This window comes from Carettochelys insculpta, chromosome 2 (genome assembly GCF_033958435.1).
Source record: "Carettochelys insculpta isolate YL-2023 chromosome 2, ASM3395843v1, whole genome shotgun sequence".
Lineage (NCBI taxonomy): Eukaryota > Metazoa > Chordata > Testudines > Carettochelyidae > Carettochelys > Carettochelys insculpta.
In genome coordinates this window covers 260588974-260604790 of record NC_134138.1, presented here as the reverse complement: position 1 = coordinate 260604790, position 15817 = coordinate 260588974, and the positions used below count along the sequence as shown (strand labels likewise).

Here is a 15817-nt window from a genome sequence, read left to right as displayed (position 1 = left end):
CTGGTCTGCCTTCACATTGTGAACGCCTGGGAAGTACGAGGCTTCCAGGGTTATATTGTTGGCGATGCAGCAGTTTCACGACCGGACTGCTTCTGCACATAAGGCACGGGACCGAGCTCCTCCTTGCCGATTCATATAAAACATGGTGGAGGTATTGTCTATACTGATCCCGACTACTTTGCCTTTTATATGGTCTCGAAAGTGTCTGCAGGCGTTGAACACTGCTCTGAGCTCCAGTATATTTGTGTGCAGTGACTGCTCCGTGGAGGACCACAGCCCTTGCGTCACCTCTTCGCCCATGTGTGCTCCCCACCCTATGAGGGAGGCGTCTGTAGTAAGAAAAACCAATGTGTGTGGTTGGTGGAAGGGTACCCCTGTTAGCAGGTTCTCGGGGTTTACCCACCATTGCAGGGATTTGCGCACCTCTGTTGTGGGCGACGCCACCCTGTGAACAGTGTGTGCTGCCGGGTTGTATACGCTCGCCAGCCAGTGCTGCATACTGCGCATGTGTAACCTGGCGTTCTGTTGTACGAACGCCGCTGCTGCCATGTGGCCCAGCAGCTGTAAGCACGTCAGAACCAGCACCGTAGGGCTAAGGTGAAGACTTGCACGAGGGAGCCGACGGCCCAAAAGGGAGTCTCTGGTAGATACGCCCTCGCTGTAATAGAATTTATGCGTGCCCCTACGAACTCTATGTCCTGCGTGGGGTCTATCTTTGATTTTGTCAGATTGATAACCAGGCTGAGCGAGAGAACGTGCCTGTTGTGACGCATATTATGCGTAGTACCTCCTCCTTCGAGGCCCCTTTGAGTAGGCAGTCATCCGGATACTGGAATATAAATACCCCGTCTGTGCAGGTAGGCTGACACCACTGCCAAGGGCTTGGTGAAGACTCTGGGGGCCGAGGAGAGGCCAAACGGTAGGACCTTGTATTGAAAATGTTCTTTGCCTACCATGAGAAACCAGAGGAATCGTAGGTGAGCCGGATGAATAGTTATGTGAAAATACACATCTTATAAGTCGAGGGCTGTGAACCGATCTCCATCGTCTAGTGCCGTAAGGATGGAGGCGATTGTGATCATCCGAAAGCGTTGCTTGCGCAGGTACCGGTTGAGGCCTCGAAAATCTAAGATGGACCTCCCGCCTCCTGTCTTTTTCCCCGTGAGGAAGTACCTGGAGTAGAAACCTCTCCCTTGCAGTTGCTCCGGCACTCTTTCCACTGCCCCTATGAGCATGAGATGGTCTACCTCCTGCTTGAGCCTCGCCACGTGGGAGGCCTCCTGGAGGTGGGGCCTGGGTGGAGGTCATGGCGGTGGGAGCGACTGGAAGGGGATGGCGTACCCCGTGGCTATGATCTCCAGCACCCATTTGTCTGTGGTGATCCTTCGCCACTGATTATAGAATGGTCAGAGGCGATGGTGGAATAACCGCTTCGGATGACCTTGCGACGGTAGTGATGGCGCAGCCCTGGATCTGTGTGTCAAACTTGTGGCCTTTGGCCCTGCCCCGAGGACGCACGGCTGTGTTGGGAACGACGCCTGGGAGTTCTGTACTGCTGGTGCTGTTGATGTCGCCCTTGCTCGTAACCCCTGTGGTACTGGGGACGCTGTTGCTGAGTCCGCAACATCCAGGGCGATCTGAACTCCCGTCCTCGAGGCCGCGTAGCCTTCTTGCATGATGGCCTTGAGCACTGGTTTCTTGCCCTCTGGAAGCGAGTCCATGAGGGAGGTTAACCTAATGTGGTTATTGAAATTATGCTTCGCTAGATGCGCTGCGTAATTTGCCATTCGCAACAGTAGAGTGGAGGAGGAGTAGACCTTTCTGCCCAACAGCTCTAGCTTTTTGGCATGTTTGTCTGTTCCCCCACATTGCGACGACTCCACCACCAAGGAATTTGGTTGTGGGTGGCTGAACAGGAACTCCGTGCCCTTTGTCGGCACGAAGTTTTTTTTTTTTGGTTTTTTTTTTTTTTCCGCTCTCTTGTGGACAGGCGGAATAGTCGCAGGAGTCTGCCATATCATAGTGGCAGACTCCAAGATTGCGTCATTAAGTGGTATTGCTATTTTGGAGGAGGCCGGAGGTCTCAGATTTTTGAGGAGCTTATGGTGTTTCTCTTGCACCTTAGCTGTCTGGATGCCTTGCGTGAAGGCCACCCTCGTAAAACAGCTCTTGGAACTGTTTGAGATCGTCCGGAGGATGGACGTCCCCCGGGGCCGTAGCCTCATCCGGGGAGGAGAGCGAGGAACCACTGGGATACGTCTCTGTGGACCCTTCCGGTTCCTGCTGGTGATGGTACACCCTCTCACTAGAGGTTTGCGAGGGAAAATCTCGGGGTTCCATAACCAGTCCCCCCTGAGATGCTTGAGTCTCTGTCCCCGGTCGCAATTGCCCTCGGGGGTACGAGATCATTTGTGGGGATCTTTCCCTGGTAGATAGCCGATGGTGTCTATGCCCCGCGTGGTAGGGGCGACCATGGCAGTATAGGCACTGTTCTTGGGAAGGTGACCTAGACCACTCCCTTGGTGCATACCCTCTGCGTCTGGGGGAGGGCTGGAGAGAGCGATTTTGCATAATAGTCCAGCGGTTCAAACCCCAGGAAGGGTGAAGGTGGTCCCAGCCAGGGTGAGGCTGGTTGCAAAAAATGGAGAAGGGGGCTCCGGGTAGGCTAGGGGGGACCCCTGCCTTCTGGTTGGAGTCTGCAACATAAGCGGAGGGCTGAGAGAAAGCAACTCCACAGCCCTGTGCGGAGAGGGGCTGCAATGCCTCCTCTTGTGTGCAGCCTTCCCCCTCCCTTGAGGAGGTAACTCCGCCCCCTGACGTACAGGGGATCCCGGCCCCGTGCGCACCGAGCTCGGCACGCTCGAGGGCGGTGCCGCAGGTGCGGTGTGCTCCGGTGCCTGCAGGCTGTGTGCCTGCGCGCTCTGCACCGCCGGTTCCCCGGGGGTCGGTGCCGCTGCCTGCGGTGCCGCCGGTACCGGCGCTTGTTTAGCCGCCGCCCTGCCTGCGGTGCGGGGCGGCTGGCTGATTATCGGAGGCTGAGCCGCTTCCACGTGGCTCTCCGTGCCGCCGCCGATCAGCTGTTGCTGCGGCTGGGGGCTGCTCGCTCCTCCCGTCCCGCTCGCTATTGTTGCCGGCAGGGATCGGGCTGGGGAGGCTTTCCTCCGTTTTTGGCAGCTTTCCTTTTATGGGCCCCGCAGGGTCCCTCCTGCTGCGGCCGCTCCGGCACGTCTGGCTGGAGGGCCTTATGAAAAGCAGTTTTAAGCCGCTGCCCTGCTTGCGGTGCGGGGCGGCTGGCTGATCATCGGAGGCTGAGCCGCTTCCACGTGGCTCTCCCTGCCGCCGCCGATCAGCTGTTGCTGCGGCTGGGGGCTGTGCGCTCCTCCCGTCCCGCTCGCTGTTGCTGCTGGCAGGGATCGGGTTGGGGAGACTTTCCTCCGTTTCTGCGCTGATGGAGTGAGGGAGGCAGCTTTCCTTTTATGGGCCCCGGAGGGTCCCTCCTGCTGCGGCCGCTCCGGCACGTCTGGCTGGAGGGCCTTATCAAAAGCAGCATTTTAAGCCGCATCTCCCTGTCTCTCCTTAATCGCCTCTCGGCAGGACTCACATTTTTTAAAGCCTGAAGAGGACATCGTTGGTGAGTCTTTCAGTTGTTAAGCGGGTACTTAGCACCTTCCCTGTGCTGTTTTCCCCGTCCGATGGCCTGCCTCAGCAGGAGGGCTGATGGCCCGATGCTCCTGGCCTCCGGCGCTTGTTACTGGGACTGGACTGAAGCTGTCCCGCTTGTAGTTTGTTTGTTGCTTTTGTTTTTTTTTTTTGTTTTTTTTTTTTTTTGCAAAAATAACAACCGGCTAACTTGCAGTAGCCTAAGTACTTGAAAAACTTTAAAGAAAAACAGATAAAGTCGTTGAATACGCTACTTGGCCTTAGCCTAGTTCGGATTCCGTCTGCAGCCGATGGCGGTTAAGAGGAACTGGCGGGGACCGGATCGCGCACGTGGCCGGGAGCGCGCAGGGGAGTGGCGCGCACCGACGCATGCACGGTCCGGCAGAAACTGCTTGGAAGATCCGATCTGCGGCGCCGGGCAAGCCCGACACCTAATGTGGAGCACCCACGGGGACACTCGAAGAAGAACTGATTGTTCCTTCCCAAGTGGAGCACTTTGCATTTGTCCTTATTAAACTTCATCCTGTTGACCTCAGACCATTTCTCCAATTTATCCAGATCATTTTGAATTATGACCCTGTCCTCCAAAGCAGTTGCAACCCTTCCTAGCTTGGTATCATCTGCAAACTTAATAAGCCTACTTTCTATGACAATATCTAAATCATTGATGAAGACATTGAACAGAACCAGTCTTAACACAGACCCCTGCGGAACCCCGCTTGTTATACTTTTCCATCAGGATTGAGAACCATGTGGGGCAACAGATACTACTTGGAGAAAATTTCAGTCTCAGCAGAATAGCATGCACACAGCTACATGTGGAATACACATAGAATCATCATCTGAAGGAAAAGGGACATGTTGGGGAGAATTTTGGACTGAGAGCAGTGGGGTTGCCTTGCAGGTAATAACGTAGACTGGTTGAACCCAGACGGTTTGACTGACACGTGGCTGGCAGGCTGCAGCTAGGCATAGCCACTCAGGGCATTATATGCTGTTTGACCATTTGTGACCATTCCAGATGGGAACTACAGCAGCAAAGCATTGTAAGACACCCAAGACTGCAAGGTAAGTGTTGACAGAGCCCCTCACTGGCCTGGGCTGCACCCTGGAGTGTCATTACAGAATTATAGGGGAAATACAGTGCACTGAATGCACAGGGCCCAGCATTTCGAGGCCCAAAGCTCCGTCCACTGCCACTAGTACTTGGGCAGCAGCCAGAACTGTAAGCCTTTTTGAAGTGAGGGGGCAGCACTGCTCCGGCTGCATGTGGCTGAGAGAGTGTGTGGTGTCCAGCGCTGGGGTCTGGTCGGTGCGGAGGACTGAATTCCCTAGGCCACACCTATTCTTCCCTTGGCCAACCCCCTCAATAGGCATTGAGCCAAGCCCCTCTCCCACATTGCCTTGTGGCCTGTGACAGCTGTCAGCCCTGCTGAAGGAGTCTAAGTATTCTACTATGGCCAAGTGTTCGTCAAGATTGCTGGCAAGAAATGTTTTTAACAAATCCTTACGCACTCACAGTCTATCCCCACAAGCCCTTAAATCAAGTTTGTACATCCTGTCATTCTTACTGTACTAGATTCTTAAACAAATCTGATCACTAAAACATGTTAATTTACAGCCCAGTACAGCATTTTGTAACATCTGAGGGTATACGTTGTAATTTTTTAGATAACTTGACTTTTCTTAATTTAGGACATATTACATAATACTCATTATCTGTGTCAAGTTGCAGCTGCAGCAGCAGTAGTGAATTAGGTAGGGTGAGAATTAAATCTCTCTCTCTCTCTCTCTCTCACACACACACACACACACAATACCACTTATTTTATTAAACTAAATCTTAAATATTACACATTTGCAATTGCAACAAATTTCATGAGTTGCTGGCTGACAGCTGTCCTTATACACTAACTGTTAAATTTTATTAATTCTAATGGACAAATTCTCAGAACACTTAACAGTGTCCTTTCAACTTCGAAAACAAACTCATCTTTTCCACTCCCACTGTAATTTTGATTTATAGCCCAAAAAAAGTTACAAATTTCCAACTTTCTCAGACTCCCAGTCAATTTCTTAGCTTTGAGTGAATAATACCAAACAACGAAAACATTCTCTCTGTGCTGGCAAAGAAAGCTACTGCTGTGCAAAGCTGTCTTAGCGATTGAAGGAATGTGCAATATAATGTAAAGTAAAATTAAATGAGATGTGTAATGTAAAAGGGTTAGGGTTTCTGTGTAACTTTGGAGTTGTGATGTACTGTGTGTGCACCTATTCCCCATGTTTGACTCTGATCAACTCAGAGCAGCACTCCTGTTTGCCAGATACAGATATCCAAGTGAGAGGGCTGGAGCCAGACTAAGTTCTTGGAATCCCAGTGGAAAGAGGTCTCAGAGTGAATCCCAACAAGCATCAGGTTGCTTAATACTGCAGATGAGCAGAAGATCTAGCACCAAACAATGCAACTAGGAATGAAGTCCAGAAGAGGTTGCTTCTCTGCCCTTGATCTTGAGAGCAATTTTTACTTACTTCACCAACTGCCCTGTAACTCCCCATTTCCTGCTCCTCTGTTTTGACATCTGCAGCTTCCCTCTACCGGACTCTGAAATCCAACAATTTTCATGGTTTTACTTTGTGGTGCAAACGCTTCACCTTTGGTTCCCAAGATACTCTTCCATGTTGCATTACATGCAAGTAGTCACCAATCACTAATGTGGGCTATTTCTCCAAGTTCTAATGGCACAGTGCCCTTAGATACTTACTCTTCAGGAAGAGTTAGCCTTTCGGATAAGAATGTTCACATTTTCAAAACTCTAGGATTAGCACAAAAGTTTTCAATTATGTTGCCACACAAATACTACTAAGCAGAGCTCTACCTCATGATTTTTTTAATAAAATGCTTGACAGTGGAACTGCAGTGCATATCTAAACCTATAATGTGGATTCTGTATCATTCTGTTTCCCACCAGTATTAAACACCCACAATGATGAAATGCTTCACTTTATCATCATGTTCAAGGCAAAGGACAACACTGCCACACTGACATATGGCTTTGCTCCTCTGGGTGTGTAAGACTGCCTACAAAATCTCCTTGACTAGAAAGTGATAATTCCTTTTACAATCAATGACAGGCATTAATTTGCATTTCCACTGAGGATGCATCACATGATCTAATAAATCTTCCTAAATAATGGATGGCTAGCAATCATGGTCTTCTTTCTTTCTATTTTTTTAATTGCGTGTACTTACAGCACACCACATTGCAGGGCTACCAGAATTTTCTCTTCAGCAAGAAAGCTATCCTGAGGTCCAAAACATAAGTAATTTGTGTAGACAAATCCTGACACAATTTTTAAAAATGGTTTGAACAAAAAAAAAAGTCAGAAATAAGATGGAGTAAAGATGGTGAAATCCCAGTGACTGCCATTTTTTTTTAAATGAGACAGCCCCGTTCCCCTCCTAGTCTTATATAGAGTATATGCATAGTGGTATATGGCCACTACTTAAAAGTTGCACTGATCCTGAACTGATTTCCACAGTACCAATCCAACCACATTTTATAAACACTGGTAAACATTTTTTAAAAGATCGCTTTTTTTTTTTATCATCTGTTATTTTAAATTCAGCTACAATGTAGACATCATAAATCACTGGAAAGCTAAGACGACAGGTTTTAAAATATTATGCAACATTCTTTATTTGTTATGGTTTATGGGATATTTGAATTTAAATGCTTTATCATCACTGGTCAAGAATGCAAATATAGAAAGTGTAATTTTCATTTTGCTATCTATTTTCTCACTTCTGAACAAAGAGAATCTGAAAACCTAAATACAAACTAAGGACCAGATCTAATGATGCTATATGAATGGGATTTTCAAAAGCTCTCAACGTTAATTTTGACAATTGACTAAAATGGGAGAAGATTGAGACTAATGCAGAACATGATTTTGAAAATCCTACCCTAGTCTATATAGAGCACTCATATACCTACACATAAACATAGACATACACACAAATTGCCAAGAAAACTGGAGTGGTCCAAAATGAAGATGAAAGCCATAATTAAAGATGAGAAGTCCGGTGGCACCTTATAGACTAACAGATTTATTGGAGCATAAGTTTTTGTGGGCAAAGACTAACTTTGTCATATGCACAACAAAGTGGGTCTTTGCCCATGAAAGCTTATGCTTCAATAAATCTGTTAAGCGGTGTTTATACTACAGAGTCCTGTCGATAGAAGTCACTGTTGACAGATACTTCCCAACAGAAGACATCCACACCTAATAGGGACTCCCCAGTCAATGCCCTCTGTTGACAGAGAGTGGCCAGATTGCTCGGCCCTCTATCGAGAAAGCAGCCAACCAGAAGCTCCGCAAACAGGGAAGCCTAGTGAAACAGAAGCCCTCTCTGTTGACAGATGGCGCTCCGGAGTGTCTGCACTATTTTTCTGTTGACAATCTGTGTACGGAGGCACAATGCCTCAAACTTTCAAGACATAACTCTGGCAGGAAAAAGGTCATGTTCTGTCATCAGATTCTAGCCAGAACGCATTTGTAGTGTGGACATTCCCTCGTTTTGTTGATAGAAGGCCTCTTGTGTTGATAAAACTTTACAGTGTAGACACAGCTTAAGTCTATAGGGTGCCACAGGACTTATTGTTGTTTTTGCAGATACAGACTAACATGGCTATCCCTCTGATAATTAAGGACAGTAAGCAAACAGTTTGTAAGTAGGAAGACACATGACATGTCTTAAAAAAATAATCTTGTACAATGGTAGAGAGTTGCATTACTAATTTATTCCAGAATTACAATTTGCTAATCCTCATATATAAATTTCCCCAAACTCTCAAAGAACAGTTCAATATCCAAAAAACAAAATAGAATTACAATTTATTCATGGATAAGAAAAATCAACTTTGTCTCTAATAGAAATAAAGTTCCAATATTCCTGATAGTCTATATAAAGTGTAGCCAATTCAAAAACATAACATATTTAGCTTTGGAAAAAAACAGGTCTGCCTTTGCCAACAACTTTCCAAGGGTAAACAACATGCACACTGCATGTCATGCAGAAGCAGATTTTGTTTAGCAAATGCTTAATGTCATTGTCATGGTTTCTGAAAATGCAGCTTGTAATGCCATTGCTAGTTACACTTACTGTATCATAAATAATAGAATGCCCACTCCCTACTTATGGCCACTGCAAGAAACTTCATACAGAAAGGAAACGTTTACTCTGGCACAACTCTAACCTGAAACGTATGCCTTAATGGTAGGGTAATTTAGCTCTGAAATTCTCAGACTCTTTTATTCTGGTTTATGGTAAAAGAATTCAACTAAAGAGTTTTCCTCTACAACAAATCCTGGTCTCATTTAAGTCCATTGGAATTCTGAGTTCATTGGGTTTCTGATTTAGTCCTTTCTTCTCAGTACTTCATTACTACATTAAGTACCATAACAGAGTAAGGATTATTTATTACACTTACAAAAATTGCAAGAATGATGGAGGACAGTTAACGAAGGCACAGAAAAATGTGCAGTAGTGGGAAAGCATTGAATGCTATTAAAATAGATATTCTTAAAATGGGAAATTCTGCTCTCTTTCCCTACTGTTGAACTTAGAACTCAATCGTGCAAGGGCAGCATGCAGCAGCACCATGGGGCTAGAGCGGCTTCCTACCTGTTGTTGCTCTGCGCATAGCTGCTGGCATATCCTTGCAGCCCTTGGGCAAGGGTTGGGAGGTGTCTTCATGCACCGCCCTTGCCCAGAGCACCACCGCAGCCACTGAGAACTGTGGGTGTGGTGCCTGCAGGCAGCAGCATGCAGAGATCCACCCCTGCTCAGGAGCCACCAATTGCAGGCATGCTCCCAATAAGCACTGTACTGGCAACCTCCTCCTGCTGCCCAACTTCCTCAGAGCCTTCACTCCCACCCCACATTTCAGCCTGGCGCCTGCACGCAGGATGCAGACTCCACGCCAGAGCCAGCACACCAGCCCCCTCTCTGTCACTCCCAAATGCCCTTCAAGAGTCCACACCCCTCCCCCACCCACTCCTTCCCAAAGCCTTAGGCAGGTGGGGAGAGGGATTTGAACCAATTCTGGGGACCATCAAAATTTCTACAAACCTGTGGCCCAACTCTGCATACTGATTTACATGAGTAAAGCAGGACAGATCCATTGCTTCAGTCGCAGAAATCTTTAAAGCCAAAACAGGGTATGGCATATGCAGGATTTAGAGTTTTAATTAACACATATTGCCAAAGAGATGGCTGGAGAGACAGAAAACACTATTTTTATGGCAGAAAGGCTCTCTGCAGATTCATGGATGTCTAACCTTTAAGATGTCTAAGACATTAAACAGTCTAAAATGCACTACTGACCCCTCTTCATTAGATAATTTATTTACAATTACGATGCCAACAAAATGGACTGCAATGTCTAGCTCTCCATGGCATCATTTCTGGAGAAGAATATTTAATCAAATACTGAATAGATTTCCCAAATATGCAGTTCCAAAAAAAGTTGTTTTTTGATCATATGTAAATCTTTCTGGATAGATTTGTAATAAAGCTTGACATTACATCACAGCAAAAATGAATTACATATCACTGTTACCTTATTAAAACAATAATTAAACTACAGAAAAAAGTGAGGGAATTTTAACATTAAACTTCTGTGTTCGCAAAGAATGTTTGTAATGAAAGGCTAAGTAAGCCAGAAAGTATTGAAACAAAATTTACCAGAAGATAAAACCAAGAAGCTCAATATAAATTATTTCTGAGATAAGTAAAAAACCATGACTCATATCTTAGATCTGTATTGCTGTTAAATAATCTTATACGTTGCCAAATACAATTTCCCGTTTACAGCACACCATTAGTCACATGACAGTCTGAGATGAAAAAAAGTGGAAGTGTTAAAAATCAGATTACCTCCTTTGAATATGAGATATTTGGAATCAGCTCCCTTATCAATGAGTGATTCGAGTGGTCTGCATTTATAGATACAAAATTAACGGAAAACAGTAATTTGTACCATGTGTAGAGGAACAGTTTGCTTTTTTAAAAACATTTAGCACAACTTGCACAAGCAATGAACAATGCTTCATTAAATCTGAAGATAATTTATCACTGCTAAGCAGCATGACAGACCCCCTCAACACCCCCTTAAGGGTTCTGAGCTTCCACATGGCTCCTTGTGTGCCTCAGAGAGGCACAGAGGCCCTTTTGTTGCCTTGGGACTTCCCAAAGGCAAGGGTCTCCCTTTACCAAGCTATTTTCATCACAGACCAGTTTGGGGTTGAGCTGATCCCTTTCTGCCAGCCTCGGGCTGTTCGGGCTCAGCCCTGGTTGGCCCACCCTCTAGAGGAAGTGGTGGGGGGAGTCCAGTCCCGCCCACTGCTTTCAACTCCAGCCCAGGGACCCTACTGAAGGAGGGAGCTGGTAGGGCTTTTTTCCCCTGCCCCATAGCAGCAACCTTTCCCTGGGCCTCTTCACCCACCACTACCCTCTGGGGTCTTTCCCCCCTGCACCATGCTGCTGGGGTACCTGGTTCGGTTCGGTTTGGTTCTGTTCTGTTCTCCAGCCTCATTCTCTCGTGGTACCACTCCCCTCTCTTCCTGCTGCCATGGGGAAGCCTTTTATAGAAAGCCTGGAGGCCTTAACTGGTCACAGGTGCTTTAATTACGGCCTGTTGCTGGCTGACTCTTGATAAGCCCCAGTTGCCTATCCAGTCTGCAGGACTGCACCCTCTGTAAATGTAGGAGGGGAATAAAAAGGGGTTCCTCCAGCACCCAAAATGTTCCCCCTCCCTCAGGCACCTGTCAGCTGCAGTCTCTGATCTGCCACAGCAGGAAAAGGAATCTTAAGTTATTGCAAAATCTGTTAGCCCTCTATCTGGAAATCTAAAAACAATTCACAACTCCAGAAATCAAACTTTTGAAGAAGGAAGTATTAAGGGGGAAAAAAAAAAGATTATACTGTAAACCCTCAAGAAGTGCAATTTCGATTTGTGCTTAACTTGGATTAACACGAGTTCAGTGCAAATTTAAACCAGCACTCCCTTCCAGCCCCCAGCTCCCCAAGCTGCGAGAAGCTGGCAGGCACACAGCTACTTGCAGCACATTTTTTCCCAGCTGGGAGAAACTGCGCTGCAAGCCTCTGTCTGCACCCTGGGCTCCTGGGGCAAAGGAGAAACTGCAGCACAAGCACCTGTGTGCCTGCTGGGCTCTCCCAGTTGGGGGAGCTGAGGGCTAGGAGGGTGGTGGTTTCAATTTGCGCTTAACTCGTGTTAATGTGAGTTAAGCGCAAATCAAAATCACACTTCTCAAAGGTTTAATGTAATGGAGAAGCTCATTAAAAACCTATTTTGGTTTTGGTTATTCCCCTATTCTAGTTTTACACCTGTGCTCCTGAACATGTCCCAGCAGCAGCTTACACAGTCCATGGTTAGACTCCACTTTGCCTTTTTTTCAATCTCATCCAATATTCATTTTATACATGAGCCAATTCTGCATTATACACTTAAAGCATTAAAACATTTTCAATATAAATATACTTCAAATGATTCACTCCTTTAAAAGTAACTGTTAGTTTTGAGAAGTAACTTAGATTCTTAAAAAGGGCAAAGTTAAGAATAATAGCTTAGGTTCAATGATGTTTTGTAAATTACCAATTCTGTGTCAACAAAAATATTTCACATGCTACATTAAAATATTTTGTTGTTTGGATGTAACTATTTCCCTGTAGTGTTTGCAACCCTAATTTTAAGTAAGAACTTGTAATTCAGCTTAGATAACCATGTTTAATTAAAGACACTTTTGAAACTACCCCTAAGTTCTCTGCTGCAGTTGTCAAATGATTTTAATTATGATGCTGCTTCTTTAGAGTTATAAACTGGTGTACATGTCACTATGTCCAGAGCCAAATTCTGCTCACCTTATTCACAGTTAATAGCCAAGATAATTTAATTTAAGGCTAGTACAGTAGGGTCTAATGTCTGGGTGCTATATTTACAATCCATCAGTGGAGTAGTTTCAGCATGTATCCTCCATGGGAAAATATATTCTGCTCAATTAAAAGCCCTGAGTGGGGCCTATAATGTAGTTTGGAAGGAGTATATTTATACTGGTAAATGCTGGTAAACATGGATTTCATGATACGCACACAAACTGCCAAAAGCATTTCCATCAATAACAGGATAGGAAAAGTAAGAAAAAATGAACTGTAAGAAGTCATTAGTGTTTCCACACCTGTAAAACATGCACTGATTAGGCTTCAAATGGAGTATTGTGACCAGTTCTGGGTGCCACACTTCAAGAAAGATGTGCAGAAATTGGAGAAGGTCCAGAGAAGAGCAAAAAGATTATTAAAGATCTAGAAAATATGACCTCTGAGGGAAGACAGAAAGAAATTGGCTTGTTTAGTTTGAAAAAGAGAACACTGAGAGGGGACATAATAGTAGTTTTAAATACCTAAAGGGTGTTACAGAGAGGACGGAGAATAATTTTTCTCCTCGATATCTGATGATACAACAAGAAGCAATGGCTTAAATTGCAGCAAGAGAGGTTTAGATGGGAAATGAGGAAAAACTTTCTGTCAGAGTGGTTATACAGTGGAATAAATTGCGTAGGGAGGTTTTGGAATCTCCATCATTGGATATATTTAAGAGCAGGTGAGATAAACATCTCTCATGGACAATCTAGATAGTGCCTGGTCCTGCCATGAGGGCAGGGGACTGGACTTGATGACCTCTTGTGGTCCCTTCCAGTTCTAGTATTCTATAATTCTATGGATAATAGTACTTACCTAACTTCACAGGTATGTTGACACAACATTTATTAATGCTTATCAAGTATTATTTTTAGTTTTTTATGTTAATGTAGCATCTATCAGCCCTAGACATGGACCAAAATCTTATGAGTTAGACACTGTACAAATACAGAACAAAAAGAATTCCTGCCCCAAGGATCTTGCAATCTAAGCACAAGAAAAAAAGATAACAGATGGTTACAAGCAGGTGGGGAAGGATGAAGAAATAATGAGACAATAATGGTGATAGGCTACTGGTGTGCTTTCACCGCTGCTTCAGCATGTTGTCAAGTTTTTGGAGGCTGTGAAAAGCTACGAAGTCTGTGGAAGAAAAATGCCATTGAAATAGAAATTATGATTAATGCAAAATAGCAATATTATTGGATGACACCAGCCAAACAACGCAAAAAACCCTGAACAACAATTGAAGAAGGAGATGTGTTTGGCAGAAATTTGCAAAATTAGAAATTCCCCTATTCTTACGAAAAAGAGACCTGGCACATCTACAGACGTGATGGGAAAGTGGTGGGCAACATGATTCTCTGTGTGGCCCATGAGGCTTTTTTTTTTTTAAACTGTTGCCTACATGCAGGGTTTCTGGATTCCACAGATTTCCATCTGTTTGATTTTCTTCTACACGTATTACTAAAGTGATATACATGCAAATCAAGAGCATGTGAAATGAGTGAGGTGCATGATGATTGCACACAATTGACTGTCATAGCCTTGTGTTCCTCCTGCATCCAGTCAAACAGCTGCAAATTCTAGGTACCCAAATGCAGTTAGCAAAACTGGGGAGACCATCCTAGTTACAGAGAGGTAGCCATGTTAGTCTACATTCTAACAAAATGAAACAGCAGTCATGTAGCACTTTAAAGACTAACAAAATAATTTGTTAGGTGAAGAGCTTTCGCGGAACAGACCCACTTCTTCTGCCCCACAAAAGATCATAACATAATATCAGATGGGTAGACGAGTTAGCCTCTCTCTTCAAAAACAACAAGAAGTCCTGTGGCACCTTACAGACTAACAAATATTTTGGAGAATAAGCTTTAATGGGCAAAGACCCACTTCATCAGATGCATGAGCTAATCACCTAATAAATTATTTTGTTAGTCTTTAAAGTGCTACATGACTTCTGTTTTGTTTCATCTTAGTTACAACAATCTTGTGACCCACGGAGGTGAAGGAGGGCTATTCATGCGGCCCACACACTAGCCTAGGTTGCCAATCACTGAGATGGTATCTTGGAATTTAAAGACTTATCTAAATGACCTTGAATTTTACACTGCTTAGGGGTGCAGTATTAACCCAACTATACAGATTTTCCCTACCATTGAAAACTCATTTGAGCAGGGTTCCAAAGGATGGCTCTGTGGGTGTGAGACCTGGGCAGGCCCACTGATGGGGGTGGGGAATGGAGGTAACTTCCCAACAGCCTATGAATTCAAAAGGATCCAGGGCTTCCAGCCACTGTCACTACCATAGGAGCATCAGCATCTGAAGCCCCAGGCCCTTTAATTGCCACAATAGTACCACGCAACATACTCTAGGTGGTTTCTGAGGACTAGCAGTGGGGGGCTGTGGCACAGCACACTCCAGGTGGTGGTGAGAGCTGGCTGCTCCCAGCCCCACTCTTGCCACCCCATGCCCCGTTCCTTCTGAGAACCCAGAGCTGGTGCTAACCACTTACCGAGAGGCCCAATAAATTTGTCAACCTCCCTGGACCTGGGTAGTCCACAGACCACATCTGAAAGTGACTGGGCTAGTTCCAACAGGGCTGCCTCAGGAAGATTCTCAGTGTCAGCTGGGAAGACTGACACACTAACATCAGCATTGGCTCAGCAGCCGACATCAGCAGCAGAGAAGTGCAGGTCATGAAACACCAACTCCACTGGGCTGGCCACTGTGTATGTAGGCCTGCCTCCTGAAACAAGGACTTATCTCATAGTTAAATCAAAGAAGAAGGATTTGCATAGGGCAGCACAAGTATTTCAAAGGCACAATGAAAGTAAACTTTAAAAAGGGAGGAACTGAGCCAACAAACTAGGAGAACTCTGTGTGGAACATAACACATTAGGGCGACACCACACATCAAGCTCCAGCTCACTTGTGAAGAACAAACATGATCACAAGACAGAAAATGACAAACGAGGAAAGAAAGGGCACAACAGTCCAGCCAACAACTATGTATCTTTCACACATGTCACTTCTGTGGAGAAATCTGCAGGGCACAAAAATCTGCATGCCTCAGACTTTTTAAAATCCCCCAGTTCACTCCCTTGGCAGCCATCATCCTCTCTTCACGGGATAGCCAAAGAAGACAGAGACTTTGCACTC

At 45.4% G+C, this 15817-nt stretch overlaps 1 protein-coding gene across 2 annotated transcripts in view; it reads right to left on the bottom strand.

Moving 5' to 3' along the window:
• The window catches only part of PTPRN2 (protein tyrosine phosphatase receptor type N2), a 1102513-nt gene that overhangs the window by 942184 nt on the left and 144512 nt on the right, over nt 1-15817 (bottom strand). The window contains exon 3 of one of the 2 annotated variants that reach the window (XM_074985056.1): nt 10601-10659. The exons of the other annotated variant lie outside the window; for it this stretch is intronic. The gene's annotated coding sequence lies outside the window, so the exon portion shown is untranslated. The remainder of the gene's footprint in view (nt 1-10600; nt 10660-15817) is intronic. 2 annotated transcript variants of the gene reach the window in all.